This window comes from Rana temporaria, chromosome 10 (genome assembly GCF_905171775.1).
Source record: "Rana temporaria chromosome 10, aRanTem1.1, whole genome shotgun sequence".
Classification (NCBI taxonomy): Eukaryota; Metazoa; Chordata; class Amphibia; order Anura; family Ranidae; genus Rana; species Rana temporaria.
Window position 1 is genome coordinate 53,321,079 of NC_053498.1, and position 6,244 is coordinate 53,327,322.

Consider the following 6,244-nt stretch of genomic DNA (forward strand, 5'->3'; position numbering starts at 1 on the left):
TTTTGCAGGTAGATAGAGCAGGCAGGCTAGTCAGTTAGTCTAGTCAGTTAATGTTACAGGGTGTAGAAGATATATATACAGTACATCCCAGGTGTTGTACATATATTTATACACTGTATAGTTTAGCTAGATCAGTTCTTCCTAATTTACTGGCAGGCAGGTGATTGTGCTAGCTGCAGTATTCTTACATGGTTTATTGCTTGTGTCCTCTGTAGTTTGCACCTAAAGCTACTTGGTGTGTACTGGCTGTGTGCTCTGTAGTTTGCACCTAAAGCTCCTTGGTGTGTACTGGCCGTGTGCTTTGTAGTTTGCACCTAAAGATTCAGGAGCAGTGATTTTTTAATGATGCTTAAATTAAAAAAATTAAAAATCCCTTTAAATATTGTACCTGCTGGGTGTCTATAGTATGCCTGTGAAAATGTCTTTGAGAACCTGGGTCTTGCCCGAGGGAACATGTATCAATGGAAAAAAAGTTTTAAAAACGGTCGTTTTTCAGAAATCCTGAAAAAAACTACCATTTTTAAAACTTTTTTTCCATTGATACATGTTCCCTCGGGCAAGACCCTGGTTCTCAAAGACGTTTTCACAGGCATACTATAGACACCCAGCAGGTATAATATTTAAAGGGATTTTTTTTTTTTTTTTTTTTTTAGTTAAGCATCATTAACCGCTTAACGACCGCCGCATGTACATATACGTCGGCAAAATGGCACGGGCAGGCAGAACGACGTGCCCGCACGTCGCTGCCTTTCCGCGGGTCGGGGGTCCGATCGGGACCCCCCGAGGTACATGTGGCGGTCGCTAAGCCTCAGGGAGCAATCCGGGACGAGGGCGCGGCTATTCGTTTCTAGCTGCCCCCTTGCGATCGCTCCCCGGAGCTGAAGAACGGGGAGAGCCGTATGTAAACACGGCTTCCCCGTGCTTCACTGTGGCGACTGCATCGATCGTGTCATTCCTTTTATAGGGAGACACGATCGATGACGTCAGACCTACAGCCACACCCCCTTACAGTTGTAAACACACACTAGGTGAAGCATAACTCCTTCAGTGCCCCCTGTGGCTAACTCCCAAACTGCAACTGTCATTTTCACAATAAACAATGCAATTTAAATGCATTTTTTGCTGTGAAAATGACAATGGTCCCAAAAATGTGTCAAAATTGTCCGAAGTATCTGCCATAATGTCGCAGTCATGAAAAAAATCGCTGATCGCCGCCATTAGTAGTAAAAAATAAATAAATAATAAAAATATCCTCTATTTTGTAAACGCTATAAATTTTGCGCAAACCAACCGATAAACGCTTATTGCAATTTTTTTTAACAAAAATAGGTAGAAGAATACGTATCGGCCTAAACTGAGGAAAATTATTTTTTTTATATATGTTTTTGGGGGATATTTATTATAGCAAAAAGTAAAAAATATAGAATTTTTTTCAAAATTGTCGCTCTATTTTTGTTTATAGCACAAAAAATAAAAACTGCAGAGGTGATCCACCAAAAGGGAATACCACCAAAAGAAAGCTCTATTTGTGGGAAAAAAAGGACGTCAATTTTGTTTGGGAGCCACGTCGCACGACCGCGCAATTGTCTGTTAAAGCGACGCAGTGCCGAATCGCAAAACCTGGCCTGGGCATTTAGCTGCCTAAAGGTCCGGGGCTTAAGTGGTTAAAATCACTGCTCCTGAAAAAACTACAGTTTTTAAAACTTTTTTTCAATTGATACATGTTCCCTGGGGCAAGACCCGGGTTCTCAAAGACGTTTTACAACAATAACTTGCATATTAGGCTTTAAAATTAGCACTTTTGAATTCGAACGTTCGAGTCCCGATGACGTCAATGGGGTTCTAAATTTTCGCACGAACGTTCATTCCGTTCGAAGGTTCTGGTGCGAACCGAGCGGGGGGGGGGGTGTTCAGCTCATCCCTACCCACCAATAGGGAGGGTAGATTGAAAGTAGAATTCTAGCTTGCTCTAGCCTTAAAAACGTCCCCTGCCCCCTCACCCCTAACACCTATGCGGACTAACCTATTTTCAGACTGTTCCAATCTGGCCATGTTATCTCACCTGTGTGATCCAGCAGCGTATGCAGGGGAGAGGAGCGAGCGCCAAAAACAACTGTGACATGGGAATCTATAGGTGACATCTGCTCATCAGCCATGGCCAAGCGCTTTCTCCTCTGCAGCCGCTGTTGACTGACAAAGGTAAGATCACACGACCAGACTTCAAAATGTTGCCCCCCTCTGAAAAAAGTTCTGCGGACGCCCATGCTAGGGTACAAGCTGGAATTTCAAGAGATCCCATCTTCTCAGTTCCGAAGCTCAAGGCTTCCCAAGGATCCTTTAAAAAGAGCGTCCTTCTTCAAAGGATTGGATCACTTGCTATCCCATGGGGTGATCACAGAAGTACCCTTAAAGGAGCAAGGTTCAGGGTTTTATTCAAACCTCTTTGTAATCCCAAAGCCAAACAGAGACGTAAGACCCATTCTGGATCTAAGAGCTCTAAATCAATTTCTGAACATTCGCCATTTCCGAATGGAAACTATTCGATCAGTGGTCGCCACCCTACAAGGCGGAGAATTCATGGTGTCAATAGATATCAAAGACGCATACTTACATGTGCCTATCCATCCCGCTCACCAAAGATTTTTAAGGTCTGCGGTAGAGCATCGCCACTTTCAGTTTGGTATGGCTACCGCACCTTGGGTATTTACAAAGGTACTAGCCCCTCTGTTGGCAAATCTCAGAGCACAAGGCATAGCGATAACAGCTTATCTAGACGATCTACTGATCATAGATCAGTCAGTAGCAAAATTAGATCACGCTGTGCTCACCACTATAAAGTTATAATAATGGTGATTCAGCGCTGGAAATATATAAAAATTAAAACTAAATTGCAAGCCAGCACTGCAGATATAATCCAAAAATATCTCAATGTGAATAAATAAATAAATAGTGCAGCGCAAATAAATCTAAAATATATAAATAATCAAAAAAACATAATCAAAGTCCATAAAGTGCAAAGTGATAAAGGTGCTCCAAAAATACAATGGTGATAAAAAGTGCAGAAATCTTCATCAGATCTGTGACCCATAGGACAGGATAATCCTCCACCAAGGCTAATGGATGGCCTCTCACCTCAGCAATTCGACCTGTGGCTAGGTCAAAAAGCAATAATCATATCCTCCAAAATGGCAAGCAGCTTTCAGGGCTCAACTCCAAAAACGTCCACCAGATGGAACCAGCAAGCAATGTACAAATACTCCCATAGATCAATCAAAGGACCGAGAAAGTAAAAGGACACACTCTAAGTGTTCACTGCTTAAAAAGGTTTAATAATCGAAACACAAACAAAAGAAAAACACTCACATTGTAGTGCACTCTAAACCGAGTGCAAGGATACCAGCTTGTACCGCAGCTCGGAGGCCCGGTTCAGTACAGACAGCGTGTGATGGTCTCAGTGAGGCAAACGTGGGTGACGTCGTCGTAGCTCCTCCCCCTCGTACGCGTTACGTCCTCAATGTAGGCAGGACTTCATCAGCGTGGGGCGGGGATCAACGCAGACGTCCCACAGCACTATATATACACTACGGTTGCCATAGCAGCACCAAAGGGGCCAATTGACTAGCGCCATCTAGTGTTTGCAAAGCAACAAGCCAGGCAAAAGTACAAATCAAAAACCATATAATTAAAATTGCCTGAGAATAGCGCCATCTTGTGTATAAATACAAGACTGAGGATACTAAAATCCTAATGGACACTATTCATTCTGGCAAACAAATTAAAAACAGCCAAAAGGTTTGTATAAAAAATATAAAAGTTATAAAATTACAGACGTCATCCGCATCTACCTCACATAAGACCAAAGAACTTACATTAAACTTCACAATATATAACTGCATCAACATTAGTGATATAGGAGCAGTTCAAGCTAAAATAGCAAGTAAATATACAATTGTAGAATATGCAATAAAAATATATAAAATAGCATCCAAATAAAATTCAGATACCAAAAAAGAAACATAACATAATCCCCAAAAATCAACGGTTAGATATAAAACAGTTAAGATCAAACTCAACGTTCAATCCCAACGGCACAGAAACCTTCATCTCGTATATCCAGAACGATTCTCGTTTACTCAATTGCCGAATATAATGACCTCCTCTCCAATGTCTGGTGACTTTCTCTATACCCCAGAATTTAAGACATTTGGGGTCCCTCTGATGATGGTCTCTAAAGTGTCTGGATACGCTGTGAGTCTTAATGCCACGCTTAATGTTGCTCACATGCTCACCCACTCTCACGTGTAATTCACGTGAGGTGCGCCCAATGTACTGTAACCCGCAGTCGCACTCGAGCATGTAGACTACGCCCTCTGTTGCACAGGTGATCAACTGCTTAATCGGATACTCTACATGGGTAACATTGGAAACAAAAGATTTGCGTTTTTTAATATTTCGTTTTGCATGTTTGCAAGTGGCACACCTACCACAGGCATAGAACCCCGACAGAAAATTAAAAAGCCTAGGACGAGGAATAACAGGTGGATCAGTGACTCCAGGTGCCAATCGGTCTCTAAGTGAAGGTGCCTTTTTATAAATGAATTGTGGGCGCTCAGGGAGGACAGGACCAAGGATTGAATCTCCCTTTAATATCGGCCAATATTTGGCGACAATTTTCTCGAATGATTTATGTTGGACATTAAAATCCAATAGCATCTTGAAACTAGTTGTTCCTACATCATCTTTAGGAGGATTGTCCTGTATCATCAAATTTCTGTCTGATGTCCTAACTTTTTCTATTTCTTGTTCTATCAAAGGTTTGGAATATCCCTTTGCAACAAATCTAGTTGCCAGCTCACGGGACTGCACAAGGAAATCAGATTCCCTGGAGCAGTTTCTCCGCAGTCGCACGAATTGGCCACGGGGTATGTTGCACAACCACAATCTGTGGTGACAACTAGTTAATGGAATATATCCATTCCTGTCCACCGACTTGAAATGGTTCTTAGTCACCAATCTAGATTGAGACTTGGATATCTCCAGGTCAAGAAAAGTCACCTGTTCCGTAGAAACGGTCCAGGTCAGGACTATGCCTAGTTGATTGGCATTCAACCTTGTCATAAAGGCATTTAAAGATGGCATATCACCTTCCCAAATGAGCACCAAATCATCAATATACCTTCTATAGCAACGGAGCTGGGGTGGCATATCATGGAAGATCGCATATTGCTCCCAGTGGGCCATAAATATATTGGCCACACTGGGAGCAAAACGAGCCCCCATCGCCACTCCGCAGCGCTGCAGAAAAAACTGTTTGTCAAACCAAAAATATTTTTTGAGTAGACAGAATTCCAGACTATCCAAAAGGAAACGTATATGCTCAGGGTCCATATTAGTGGACTCTAGAGCCCATGCAACCGATGTAAGGGCTGCATCATGCCCTATAATGGTGTACAAAGACCCCACATCGGCATGTCACAAGTATCGTTCCAGTTGTACATGTGATGTTATTCAAAATTTGGATAATTTGCTTCGTATCCCGTAGATACGCAGGCAGCTTACAGACTAACGGCTGCAAGAACACATCCAAATACTGCCCTAATCGAGAACTGACTGAATCTATCCCGTTCACGATCGGGCGGCCTGGGGGCCGTTCTGCGTTTTTATGCAGCTTAGGCAAGAAGTAAATAATCGGGGTCCTGCAATAATAAGGATCTAAGTATGCAGCTTCCTTCTTATTAAGGATCCCCGATCCTTTACCTCTCTCAATTAAAACATGAAGATCATTCTTAAAGTCCATCATTGGATCGCCTCGCAGTAGGAGGTAAGTATCCCGGTCACCAAGCAACCTATTCATTTCTTCAAAGTAATAGGTCTTGCTGAGGACCACCAACCCTCCCCCCTTATCTGCGGGGCGAATAACGATCTCATTACGTTTTTCCAGGGAGGTAATTCCCCTCTGGATGCACTGCGAATCTTTCACTTTCTTAATTTGCAAACTATCAAGATCTTTACACACTAGATTTCGAAACACATCCAGGTGTTTGGTATCAGTGTGTTGGGGATTGAAAACAGATTTATTTCTTAATGTAGAGTGATTAGAAGGTTTGGGAGCAACAGCTGGGGCATTCCTCATAACTGGATTAGATAAGAAATACTTCTTTAAGTTTAAGTTTCTTATATACTTCTGTACACTCACATATGTATCAAACTTATTGAGATTGCGTACGGGGGCAAACTTTAAACC